Raw genomic sequence first — 14,181 nt, 5'->3', positions numbered from 1 at the left:
CCCCTAAGGAGTTACTGCTCTTCATAGTCAATTTTTAACAATTTTCATAAAATTTGTAGATTTTAACTAACATTTTCCACTGAAACTACTGGGCCAAGCTCATTACAGATAGAGCTAATTGTAAGCAGCAAAAATGTTTAGTGAAGTAAGATCTACAAACACATCACCATCACCAAAACACAATTTTGTCATGAATCCATCTGTGTCCATTGTTTAATATTCACCTAGACCAAGGTGAGCGACACAGACTCTTTAGAGCCTCTAGTTTTACTTCTGATAGATACATGTCATGTTTGTGTTGACCATAAAAAGTACTTGCAACATAAGATTGCAGGAATGTTTCATGATAAATACTGTAACATTTTAGATACATCTAAAAAGATGTATGAGTGGGAATGAGACAACTCATCCAAGTCATAATTCATTACATAGATGCTTGTTTTTGAGTATGTTTGATAGTAAAGTAGACTTGGGAGGCAACACAACATATGTTTTTATGTTGCAATTACCTTTGGTATATGTTGCAGATCACTTTAAACAATACAGATGCCTCTACAATATCTAAAAAAATATATGGAATAACTTCTAAAAAAACTAATACATATCTTGATTATAAACTAAAACTGAGGGAAACCCATCAAGTATAAGAGAACCGAAACACAACATTTAAATGTAACACACACAGAAACGAACTATAATATAACAATGGCCATTGTCTTGACTTGGATCAGAACATTTTAAGAGAACTCGGTTTTGTGGCATGTCAAACCTCCCACTTTTATAGCAATGTTAAATATAATATACACTCAATACACTGCAACAATGATATGTTACTAAAAATAATAGGAAAAAGCAAATTGACAGATTTGTCATAGATTCTATCAAAGTGGTCAATCTGATTTTATATCAAGAAAATAGTTTCTGTTGGATCCTTAAAGGTTGGATAGAGGTTACAGCCATTTGCTAATTTTTGAGTGTCTAGGTTTTTTGTCGAGCCTGCAACTTTTGTTGCAGAAAGCTCGACATAGGGATAGTGTTCCGGCGGCGGCGGCGTTAGCTAATGTTTTGAAAGCTTTATATTTTAGAAGGTTGAAGACCTGGATGCTTCATACTTTGTATATAGATGCCTCATGTTACGACGTTTCCGTCAGTCACATGTCAAATGTCCTTTACCTCATTTTCATGGTTCAATGACCACTTGAAAAAAAGTTAAGATTTTTTGTAATGTTGATTTCTCTCTTATTATAAGTGATAGGATAATTATATATGGTATGTGCGTACCTTGTAAGGTCCTCATGTCCGTCAGACAGTTTTCACTTGACCTGGACCTCATTTCATGGATCAGTGAACAAGGTTAAGGTTTGGTGGTCAAGTCCATATCTCAGATACTTTAAGCAATACATGTCCAACTGGCAGGTGTCATCTGACCTTGACCTCATTTTCATAGTTCAGTGGTTATAGTTAAGATTTTGTGTTTTGGTCTGTTTTTCTCATACTTTATACAATAGATCTACTATATTTGTTTTATGGTATGATTGTAAGCTGTATATGTCTATTGGGCTGATGTCATCTGACCTTGACCTCATTTTCATGGTTGAGTTGTCAAAGTCAAGTTTTTGAGTTTTGGTCTTTTTATCTAATACTATATGCCATAGGTCAACTATATTTGGTGTATGGAAATATTTTATGATCTATATGTTAGTCGCGCAGGTTTTATTTGACCTCGACCTCACTTTCACGGTTCATTGCTCAGTGTTAACTTTTTGTGTTTTGGTCTATTTTTCTTGAACTATAAGTAATAGGTCAACTATATTTGTTGTATGTAAGCATTGTTATGTGTACATGTCTGCCTGACATGGTTCATCTGACCTTAACCTCATTTTCATGGTTCATTGGTCTTTGTTTAGTTATCTTGGTTAATAATAAGTTTATGTGACAGTTTTTAATAAAGCTTTATACTTAGGACTATCAACATAATATCAATGATAAGTAAAGAAGGCGAGACATTTCAGCGTATGCACACTTGTGTTATCCTGCGATTATTCAAGTTATATAAATGATTAATAGGACCACTATATTTGGTATAGAATTAGTTCAAAGTTCGTCTAACGGATTCACCTGGCCATGTTCATGGGTAAATATGACGTTTTCGTGAATAGGGCTAAGTAGTGTAAATCACAATCGCAATCAATTTCTTTGGCAGTTTTCAAAATTTAACATTTGCATGTTTTTTATTTGTAGAAACTTCTCAGAATAAAAAAAATATCATGTACCTTAACCTTTCATATACACGTACTGTTTTAAATATAGCATGAATCGGAATGTCCTGGCAGATTTGTATTTTTTGAAATGTTCACACAGGAAACGACAGACTCTTATATTGTGACAGGAAAAGTTTAGAGGGTAATGTTTAATTTACGACCTTTGAACAGCGGTATACAACTGGTGCCTTTATTCATGTAATAGGTATGTGCTTTCGACGTGATTGAATAATCATGTATATAAACCGATATATTTGGAATTGTTTTCCACCAAAATAGATAAAAAGATGGATCACAATGTCACCCAAAGTGAAGATCTGAAATACGAAAATGAGATGCTCACATTAGATGCGATTACCGATATCATAACAAACTTAATTTATCTGATATCTGGAACTGCAGGAAATGCACTAGTAATTTACATTTACGTCTTCAAACTGAAGTGCCTATACAGTGAGAAGTATTTCATTGCAGTTTTATCAATGGTGGATTTTATCATCTGTTGCATTAACTGTACGTTCAATATTGTTACTGACTGCATGCAGCTAATATTTGTTCAGGAAGAAATTTGCAAAATGATGACTTTCATTACCCACGTTTGTCCAATTACTTCTGGTACTTTACTGTTAGTAATAGCAGTACAGCGGTATTTATTAATTTGTAGACCAAATGGCGGTCAAATGACTTTAGGATGGAAGAGAGTAGGGTTATGTTCCACAGTTACCTTTGCTGTTGTATGCAGTAGCCCTATTCTAAAATTCTACGGAAAATCCACACCTGTACACGTGACAAATTTGCCTAATATTACGTTTTCTTGTGGAATTCAAACACACTTTCTGGGATCAAAATCTGTGATATTATATGAGCTATTCGTATTCGCTTATTGCATTATTTTAATCACTACAATGTATACATTGTATATGTTAATCCTGAGACAGATATACCTCCAAAAGAAAATACAAAAAATACGTCACTCTTGTGTTAATGTGATAGTGCAGAAGAAAACTGTATTTGCTGATAACGTAGACAATAATTTGAAAACCATATTTTGCAGACAAGGAAACGAAAAACAATCTTTTAAGAAAACGTACAGTTACACAATCATGTTTTTGGCTATCACAACTACTAGCGTGATATCATTTGTTCCAAACAGTCTAATGAAATCCTTTTGTGGTGGGAATTTGAGGAATGTTGTTTCTTTCTTAGGGAATAATATGACTCTTTTCCGTTTTTTGTATCATAGTTATATTTTGAATAGCGTTTTGAACCCATTCATTTATGCTTCTTTTGATATGAAATTCAGAAGCACTTTTCGAAATATGTGCACAAGTCGAGCTTTAACAAAAAACGACAGATAAAACATGAGAAATAAATGGGTCGTTGTTAGTTAAAATTACACCGCATATTCAATATTCAAGATGAACAATATGAATTTAGTAATCGGATAATTATTTGTGTTGTCAACCGATTTGACCAAATATCTTTAATGCTTTATAGGTTATTCGGGCCTTTTCTAAATTTTAATAGATTGATATGAATGTGTATTGAAATCAATGGGCAGTTTTAAAAGGGCAATCGTAGTACTCAATGAAATCAATTGTCGAATATATTGATATCTTGATTAACAATGAAAATTGAATTTGCGCATACGCATCCCGTCTAATAACGATATAATTAAAAACAACCCATTATGAAAGAAAGGCACACTATTTCATAAATTTTACGAAGAATCCTAATCATTTCATCCAAAATGTTTTTAATTATATCATTTTGTTTATTTTCTTTGGTTACATCTTCTGACATCAGACCCAGACTTCTCTTGAACTGAATTTAAATGTGCGTATTGTTATGCGTTTACTTTTCTACATTGGCTAGAGGTATAGGGGAGGGTTGAGATCTCACAAACATGTTTAACCCGCCGCATTTTTGCGCCTGTCCCAAGTCAGGAGCCTCTGGCTTTTGTTAGTCTTGTATTATTTTAATTTTGGTTTCTTGTGCACAATTTGGAAATTAGTATGGCGTTCATTATCACTGAACTAGTATATATTTGTTTAGGGGCCAGCTGAAGAACGCCGTGCGCGGTGCGAGAATTTCTCGCTTCATTGAGGACCTGTTGGTGACCTTCTGCTGTTGTTTTTTTCTTTGGTCGGGTTGTTGTCTCTTTGACACATTCCCCATTTCCATTCTCAATTTTATAAGACTCATCAGTGACGGTCATATCAAAATATCTATGCAGCCAAACAAGTACAAAGTTGAAGAGCATTGAGGATCCAAAATTACAAAAAGTTGTGCGAAATACGGCTTAGGTAATCTATGCCAGTGATAAGATAGTTTTGCAAAAAAATAAAGTTTTGTAAACAGGAAAAGTCATGATTATAACTTTGGAAATGCGACAGAACTAACTAAGATATGAATCATTACTTTATTCTTCTAAATAACTATGAAATACCATGTATATAGATATAAATAAACGTACAACTTTTAACATTTGACCTTCTTGTTATATTGTATTTCAATTGATTATTTAAAGTGATACAGGGCATAATATATATATTGGGAAAAGGATTCCAGATGGAAACAACACGATATACGCATTACATACTGTTCTGATTTTAATAAAACTTTCAGTACCTAATACATGTAACAACTAAATAGTTAGAATACCAGACGCGCGTTTTTTTTTTAAAAAGAGTATAACTGAAAATATATCGAACTGCAAGGGAAATCAATACGGAAAGGCTTTAATAAAATGGCAAAAATGAAAGCAAAAACACATCTAACGAATACAAAACAACTGACATTCCCCAATTTCATTTTCATTTTAATGTCATAATTCAGACTTGGTACAGGCAATGATGGATTAAGGATTAAATGGCTTTGAAGCTAGCTAAACCTCTCATTTGTGTGGCAGTCGCACTGTTCTAAGCAGTAACACAACTGCTACAAATCAAAAACATGGAAAGGCAATTCAATTCAGAACTTGAAGATTATTGCGAATTGATATTCACCAGAAGGTGTGCTGATATGGTTTAGACAGGGGTAGAAAAATCTTACTTTATTATTTTTTTTTGGACACTTTTGATTGTAAAATGGACATTACAACCGGGACATTTAAAATTGACCAGTTGGTATTGCTAGAGTTGATGAAAAGATTATCTCCTATGCATTTATATTCTACCTGGATGTTGCTCAATCAGTACAACTCAATTGTAACTGTTGCTGTGCAAACGAAATATGTCTTTTTTAAGAGTTATTCATGTGTCATTATGGCACAATTTGTATCATTGTTAAATAACATATCGTGCATACAGTTTAAATAAGTGTATATATGGTATGAGTTAAGCTAGATTGTGACCACAAGAATTTCAAACTTAATTCACGTTCTTATATTTGCTAAAACTGCTGATTTAAAAAAAACCAATATTTATTCATGTTTTTAATTTTAGAATCCTAAAACAGGTCAAGCAAATAGACATTGCAATTAAAGTCTTTTTCATTGAAATGCATGTACTCATTGAAGTTATTGGTCATACATTTTCCAATGAAAAACACAACATTTAGCAGAAAAAATATTTGGCGTTTATGGAGGATATTTGATAGCATGCGGTACAATGCGCTACATTTCTTCTTTCGGTATTCATACTCAAATACTATGAGTGCTTGAATTCTTTATTTTGTTTAAAATACCTTCTTTTTTTTGGCTTTTGATAACGGTAGATGACTTTTGTTTTACTCTTGTGGAAATTTTAGTTATTTTATAATTTCTATAATTTTCGAGGATTTTAAAAACACCAGAACAAATGAATGAAATCATGCATTTAAACAAATGTTCAATACATTTTGAGATGACTCTTGGTTTTTATTTTTCTAAGACACTATATGTAATTAAACAGGTGCAGAGTCCTTTAATAAGTCCAGAATTTTGCAATTTTATCTTTGCTTCAAATATCACATTCAAAATGATTATTCTGAATTTACAATTTTATTAATATTTTCCGCTATATTACTTGATTTTACTTTATCCACAGTATTCAGTTTTTATTTCAACAATACTTTGTCATTTCCATGTTATATACAATTTAAACAGGTTAATCACCTTCATTAAAAAAATGTATATTTTCAAAATCACATTTAAAGTAACTGTAACATGTTGTATGAGCTTTTTCCCCCCATCTTATAAAAAGTGAGTTCCTTTGAGCATACACAAAGTGAAGGCCACACGTTTACTTTTATCCGCTTTATGTGAACTTTTGTGGATAATTGTCTAATTCTCAATTGAAATCATATTTCATCTTTTTATGTTTATACAGAAATCTAAGAAGGGAATTAGAATAAAATAAATCTAAACATTCAGTTTATGTACATTGATTCCATAACATTTGTATTAAAAGACCTCATGTCTTTAAAAAAACATTTTGCGTTCCCTTAAGTGGTGTCTTAAAACAGGTTTAACTGTATGTAGTAAATTTTACAATCTGATTGAACAATAGGTAAAGGTAAACAAAAAGAACTACAGTCAAGTTACAATAATGATATTTTAGTTCCACACTTAGGTGTTGACTACTTGGCAAGTGATACTATCTAGGACAAATCGTTCACCAGTAGTGGCATACACTCAATGTTCTCGAAACTTTTAAAAGATACCAGGCTTTATATATTATTTAGAACAGTATAAAGTAAAATCACAAAAATACTGGTCTCCGAGGAAATTCAAAACGGAAAGGCCCCATTAAAAAGGATAAATCAATAAAGAAGTTAAAAATATTGGATACCAACATTTCCAAAAAGGTTTTGCCAAGTCTGAACGGTTTTGATTCATTAACAGTAAGTGGACTGTATGTGTTGTTATTTGTGATAAATATATTCCATATATAACGATGAACTGAATAATAAGGACTTCCGTTTAACTTTCGTTGATGAAAGCTTTTAACATATTATTTGATAGCTTTGGTAAATACAAATTCTAAGCAGCAAACATATATCAAAGATTAGATTATTGATAACTCGTGCCCTGGCAAGTCGTATCCATTCGAACATATCAATTCATATGAAGGTATTGCTGGAATGATGCTACAAAGTATTTTCAAAAGACTTTTTTTTATCAATATTGAGCGTTCTACAAATAATATTTCAAGGTCAAGGTCAGCAACAAATTATTTGTCTTATTAGTTATCAAAGGTTCCCGTATTATAATGAGATACAAAAACATTTTTTAAGACATGTGAAAGTCAAGGTTTTAGAAGAAAAAAAACAGCTGTTTTTTATATTATTTTTTATATTATTTGATAATTGTAATACACAACAACCTGTTTTGCTGATTTCACCTTTTCCGAAGTTTGTACTTCAGATATCATTGTTCGTTTGTTTGTTGATTTTTCATATGCTCAATACCATCTTTCTCTGCCAGCTGGTGATATCACATAATGCGACAGTCATGAGCAACACGACACAAGCTATCATTATATTTTTTCAATATCTGAGTTATAACTCTAGGTGAAGGTCTCGTGTATAAATTACCCGATAAAACTGCCTTTTGCGTCAAACCTTCTCATTCGTTCATGTAAAAGGCTATGCTATTTATACCAATGGTTTGTTGAAAATTGCCAATTGACATTTAACAATCCACTGTTTGGTGATAGAGCATCCCTGATTTTGACTCATTGTCGTATTTTGAAAAGGACAACACGACTAGGGACGCCGGAACTGTTGACTTCTTTGCTGCACTTGACTAAAACCGATATTTTTTGCTACTTTTGATGTAGCTCAATCTTTTTTCTGTGATGAGTGTAATTGTTTATCTTTTTCTTTCCTCTTTTCGTCTGATAATGTTGTTCTTTGTGGTATGTTTTTCTATATTTAAATTGGTACAGCAGTATAAATGGTAGTAGTCTGGACTTCGGCGTTGACAAGAATATCAATTATATGGTCGTTTTTATGACTTTACTGTTTGCAAAATTTGAATTATTCGAAATACTAGGGATTTTCTTATCCCAGGTATAGGTTACCTTTGCAGTTTTGGAACAACATTTTGGAATTTTGGATCCTCATAACTCTTCATCTTTGTACTTGTTTTGGCTTTCTAACTATTTTGAGCTGAGCGACGCTGGTGAGTCTTATATAGACAAAACACGCGTCTGGCGTTTCAAATTATAAGCCTGGTACTTTTGATAATTATTTACATCACTGGGTCGATGCCACTGCTAGTGGACGTTTCGTCCCGAGGGACACTGATGTGTCTTACGGCGGATCAAAGTATAAGCCTGGTATCTTTGATAATTATCTATATTTAGCGTTCGCTTCAAACTAACTAAATGGCAGTGATATTTATATAGATGCAATCTTGTAGCATGGGTTGTTTTCGTGAAAGTAAAAAAAAGTCCTTTGCATGTTTAATCAAGTAAAACTAGTTATATTACAGGACAAATATCCAAAAAGTTGTAAATGTAAAAATATTTTGTTAATAATAGAAAACAAAATTAGTTTAACAATACTTTTTGAAAGGACTTTGCGCTGCCTCAATTCTCTCTTCCTGTGTCTATTTTCAAATTACACTTGAGAACAATAATTAATCTATGTTTATGGTATAATGTACAAGTTTTTATATCAAAATGAAACCCCACAGAAACTATCATCATGCAAAACGGACAGAAGAGAAAAAAAGATCACGAAAGATTGAATATTAATTCAAGACATCAATTTGTGTCATGTCAACTGCTTATTATATTGGATGCAATTAATAAATGTACATTGTCCGTTGATACTCAAGCGTGTCTATTGTATTATTATCATCATCTTAAAGAATTCAAGAGGTTGTTGTATGATTAAAAGATGACACCCACTGGGTGTTTTAAAGTGATATGTTTTGTCTCAACTAAATAAATAAGTATTGAATTTAATACATCACAGTTGTCTCAAAGATAGAACTTATATGGATTGGGCTATTTTTGTTTCCTGCTACAAAACTTTTGGACTTGGGTCTTCAATGCTCTTCAATTTTGTACTTGTTTGGCTTTGTAGCTTTTTTTATCTGAGCGTCACTGATAAATCTTATTTAGACGAAACGCGCGTCTGGCGTATTAAATCATAATCCTGGTACCTTTGATATATATCCCTGTTTTTATGTTATTATACTTCGTCGGCCTTGAAGCGTTCGGCTTTTGATGTTCCCGCTTAAAGTTGATATCAGGAAGGCACTTCGGACGCATTGAATTAATAACATGTTGCTTTCATTTGTTGAAGAGCACGAACATAACAGAAAAGATTTGTATGACGTCCATTATCACTGAACTAGAACCGTATATCTTTGGAGAATATTTAGATCCACTGTGTCGATGTCACTGTTTGTGAAAGATTTGTTCCCTTCCTATTGTAAGCACAAGTGTGTCGACATTAAGTATCATTGTTTATTTTTGGTAATTTACTGTTTATCAAATTTAAAAATTTTCTAAACATTTAAGGGTTTCCTACCCCATGCATGTAAAAGAATCGGGGAAAAAAAAGAAAAACGCATCCGTATGTGCATACCAACGCAGAAATACTGAGCTTCCGACCTACCGAGCTACTGGGCTGTTAATACCCTCAGAAGAAGCTACGACCCAGTGATAGTAAAACTTTAATTGATCCAATGTTCAGCATTGGATGCAATGTCGACAACCAATGTGTTTCAGTGACTCAAGGAACCAACATGTGTATTGCAAGTTTTTTTGAAAGAGTAGTAGGTAAGATGAATTCTTAAATGAATCGTATAGTTTGGACAACTTTCTATTAATATTCATGGTAAAGTCCTATTTATTATGAATTTTCTCAATCCATTCAGAATATTTTATTTATGTAACTTTTCACTTAGACATCATGACATTTTGACAAAATAGAGTACACACAAAGTCAAAGGTGGATGTTCTGCGTCCCATATAAATGCATCTACAGCTACCATTTCAATGCATTATTTATTATAGTTTCTACATGGATTTGTCTAAATGAACATGATCTTTCCAATTTGAGAGTAATTTCAAGTTAACATGACTGTACTACCATTGCTACACGTTAAATACTTTATTGCAGGATAAAAATATTAACTTTAAGACATTAAAGAAGGATGGATGAATATTCAGTTTGCTTATTACAGACGTCCTTTCTAATTTTATTCTATTTTTTTACAGAAGAAAATAGCACCTGTAATGCGAGGAAAAACTTGTAATTACACTCAATCTGTTTGATGTGTACTGATTGAAACTATAGTATGTGAGAAGTATTAATTAGCTAAAAAAAGAGGGACGAAAGACACCAAAGGGACAGTCAAACTCATAAATCTAAAACAAACTGACAACGCCATGACTAAAAATGAAAAAGACAAACAGAAAAACAGAAAAACAATAATACACATGACACAACTTAGAAAATTAGAGAATAAACAACACGAACCCCACCAAAAACTAGGGGTGATCTCGGGTGCTCCGAAAGGGTAAGTAGATCCTGCTCCACATGTGGCACCCGTCGTGTTGCTTATGTGATTACAAAGCCGGTAAATAGTCTAATTCGGTAGGTCACATTCATGAAAGGGAAGGGGGTTGTAGTTACGACGTCAGGAACATATCAGATATCATTTGTGAAACGGTTATTCCATAACGGTCAACCAACTCGTGATGGCGTCCGTAAAATTTACGAAGGGATGATTTCAACTTTACCATTTGGAACTCTTGGTTTAATAGCTTCCTTGTGAGCAGCAACCCTCTATCAAGAAAATCATGATAGGAAATGCAAGCACGGGAATATCGTATCAATTGGGATATATATATACCCCGTATGCAGGTGCTGCTGGAATGTTGCTACTTAGAAATGGAAAGTTCACAATTGGAAAGCTGAAATCATCTCTTTTGTCGGAAAGTTTTGTTTTCAACCGACCCTCATTGTTAATTTCTAGATGTAAGTCAAGATATGAAGCCGACTTAACTGTATCTGTAGTATCCTTTATCTCTAGTTCGATTGGATAGATGCGTTCCACAAAGTCACAAAATTTTGAATTGTTTAGTGAAAGAACATCATCTTTATAGCGGAAAGTAGAGTTAAAGGATATTGCTAACTTCTTATCTTTCTTCCTAAGAAGTTCCTGCATGAAGTCAGCCTCATAATAATAAAGAATCAAGTCGGCAAGTAGAGGGGCACAGTTTGTTCCCATTGGAATGCCGACAGTCTGTTGAAAAAACACGTCCTCCGAAAGTAACAAATATGTTGTCAATTAAGATATCAAGCATCTTGATAATATCAGTTTCAGAGAATTTTTTGTTTGAATCAGAGTGATCCTTTACAAAGTATGATTTATCCCTCAATAAGACAAGATACTTGTATCTACGATGGCCATTCTTTTTTATGAAGCAAAGCAATACCAACTCATTCAATTTATCTCTTACTTTGGAATGTGGAATACTTGTGTAAAGAGTAGAAAAGTCAAATGTTTTAATACTGTTACAAGATGACAGAGAGTTAGATTGTATGTACTCTAAAAGATCTTTGGAATTTTTAAGTATCAACATCTGATTAACGCAACCTCTAGAATAGGCAGTTTCACAATAACTTTGAAGCCCGTCTTTGATAGCTGATAAAATAGATGTTAATAATTTAGAAAGAGGTTTCGTGGAACACTTGGAAGACCCAGCAATATACCGTTGTTTGTAATGACACTTATGTAGTTTAGGTATCCAATAGTGATGGAAGATTCAGTTCTTCATCTTTGGTTGAAATTCCAAAGGAACATAGAACAGACCTATGATTATCCAGGTTTTCCTCTTTGGTAAGTGTCGTGAGGGTATATGTTGAGTTTCCAAGCGAATTGTCAATACCTAATTTGTTTATCAAGCAGTTAATGTAATGACTTTTACACACAAAAACGATCTTATTTGGGGCTTTATCTTCGGGGACAAAAACATATTTGTCATGGAAGTCGGATATGTGTCTTGCAACATTTGGGTCTTTAAAGATTGACGTAGCATGGGCATTGGTGGACCCATTCAGTTTCTTAATTCTGATTTGTATCATTCAACGACCTCACTGCCTTAATCCATTCGGAAAGAGTGTCTTCGTCTTCCTTCTCGCGCTTAGCCCATTGCCTGGCATAATCCTCGACTGAATCCATCAAAATTTTAAAGTTGTATTTCCAATTGATGGATTTAGGCTCACGATATTTCGGACCTTTCGATAACACATTTCGTAGAGAAGTGTTATTAACAATGTGCATGAAGGTCACCGGTAATAACGTGGCCAGCAGGATTGTATGTGAATTGGGAACTAGCGCAAGTGCAATCAGGAGGTTAGACTTGAAGTCGTCAATATTGAGATCCTGCAAAACGTGTTTGTAATTGAAAATGTTAGTTGCAATAGGTTTGGTATAGGTATAAGAAATTATTGGTACAGACTGGTCTTTGAAATAAGGAGGTATTTTCGATTGAATTAATTTCTGATGAAGGATATTTTTTTTAATTGTTTTTAAACTAGCTTTCAGTATCTGTTAGTACACATAGATCAGTAATTATTTTCTTAATGCTTAACTGAGTTGCTTGTGCTTCGTGCCATTCTGAGCTACAAATGATTCATTTTTTCAAATTTTTCTTATGTTTTGCTGATAAACCACTGTCTCAGGTTAGGATGGGTTGAGTACAAACAAGCATGTCAAACCGCGCCACATTAGTTAGGTGAAGGTCCCAAGTTAAGAGCCTGTAATTCCGTTGTTGTTCTTGATTAAGATTTTAATCTATTATTTGGTCATTACTCATGACATTGATTTTTTTTGTCGTTTAAAATGTTATACATTTTGTCATGTCGGGGCTCTTTCATAGTTGACTTTGCAACATGGATTTTGGTCGTTGTCTCATTGGCAATCCATATTTCAATTCCTCATTTTTATTTGACGATTCCTGATTATCTACCAGACAATAAACGTTAACATAACTTTTTGATTGTTCATCAAAATTGTTATTTTGTATGAATTTTTGGTTTAACATGATATTAATTTCATCCTTTCATTATACTCTTCGGGATAACAAAGGATATATAAATGTATATAGGCATATATGAGTTATCTTGAAAAGTCCTAATGGAAGGATGAAAGCGATTAAACTGCTAACTTGTAGTTTACTTATTTAAATATTTATTTTATTAATATATATATCTGCACGTGTAAAATTCTATTTTTATATAGATATAGGAAGATGTGGTGTGAGTGCCAATGAGACAACTCTCCATCCAAATAGCAATTTAAAAAGTAAACCATTATAGGTTAAAGTACGGCCTTCAACACGGAGCCTTGGCTCACACCGAACAACAAGCTATAAAGGGCCCCAAAATTACTAGTGTAAAACCATTCAAACGGGAAAACCAACGGTCTAATCTATATAAACAAAACGAGAAACGAGAAACACGTATATATTACATAAACAAACGACAACTACTGTACATCAGATTCCTGACTTAGGACAGGTGCAAACATTTGCAACGGGATTAAACGTTTTAATGGATCCAAACCTTCTTCCTTTTTCTGAAACAATAGCATAAAATCACAACATACATATATATGGGTTTTTGTTGTCCTTGAAATCTTTTTCTTGGATCATGTTAAATTTGTGTGATAGTTATAGTAAAGCTTAAAATTTAAAACTGTTCACTGTTCAGTGGTAAGTAAAGCAGGTGGGACATTTGTTGACATTTTGTGTCATCGTAGAACTGAACACTGTCGTATTTAGGTCATGATATCACCTATTGTTTTCTGGCGACCAGAAATGTCCGGCGATTACTAGTATTTAGGGGCTCAAATCTTTGAATATGGTCAAAAGGTTATGTTTTTCATATGTATAATATTGACAGTGAGGGATGATACTTTTAGTCGTAGATATTCTTAAAACTATTCGCCTTCTCAAATCATTTGGGTTCA

This window comes from Mytilus trossulus, chromosome 2 (assembly GCF_036588685.1).
Source record: "Mytilus trossulus isolate FHL-02 chromosome 2, PNRI_Mtr1.1.1.hap1, whole genome shotgun sequence".
In the NCBI taxonomy this organism is placed as follows: Eukaryota; Metazoa; Mollusca; class Bivalvia; order Mytilida; family Mytilidae; genus Mytilus; species Mytilus trossulus.
Note: the sequence above shows the minus strand (reverse complement) of the source record.